The 606-nt window shown below is 44.6% G+C and overlaps 1 pseudogene; it reads right to left on the bottom strand.

The window, feature by feature from the left end:
* Positions 1-240: 240 nt before the first annotated feature.
* Positions 241-606, bottom strand: LOC149002451 (non-specific lipid-transfer protein pseudogene; annotated as a pseudogene).

Genomic DNA, 606 nt, shown 5'->3' with positions numbered 1-606 from the left:
TTAGCACATTGATAATGAGAGACTTTCAAACTTGTCTACCACTAATGTGGAATTGCGGGATCTAGACATGTCTATTAATCTTCTTCACCTCTGAGCACTTTCACTTCACCTCACCCTGAAAACGTAACAAAATCCGAATGGTAGTCATACAAGAATCACTTAACCATTATGAAATTCTAATATCTAAGTGTTTGAGATTCACAGTAGGAATAGAAAGGGTTTGAAAATTCACAGGGTTATCTAGATGATGAAAATATACATGGAGCAGTCAATGGATGGGCCGATCTTGTAGGGAAGGTGGACACCACATTTTCCAGGAACTGCTGAAGCACTGCCTCCCTTGATGCCGGGAGTGGCTCTATAGACATTCTTGAGACAACGACAAGCTGTCCGATGGTTAGGAGTGGTTCCTACAGCGGAGTTGAGTGCTCTCACGGAATCGCAACAAGCCCAAGACACCTTTCCTCCATTGCACAGAAAGGTGAGGCAAGAAGCAAATCGAGAGACCACTTGCCCACAAGTGAGGGCATATGCAACATTTGGTGCTGCCGCAACCATGCAGACCAGAACAAGGCACACAATCTTCGTGACACTAGAATTGGCCAT

This window comes from Hakea prostrata, chromosome 10, assembly GCF_041222555.1.
Source record: "Hakea prostrata isolate BN-2017 chromosome 10, UWA_Hpros_2, whole genome shotgun sequence".
In the NCBI taxonomy this organism is placed as follows: Eukaryota; Viridiplantae; Streptophyta; class Magnoliopsida; order Proteales; family Proteaceae; genus Hakea; species Hakea prostrata.
This window is presented reverse-complemented; position numbering and strand designations above follow the sequence as displayed.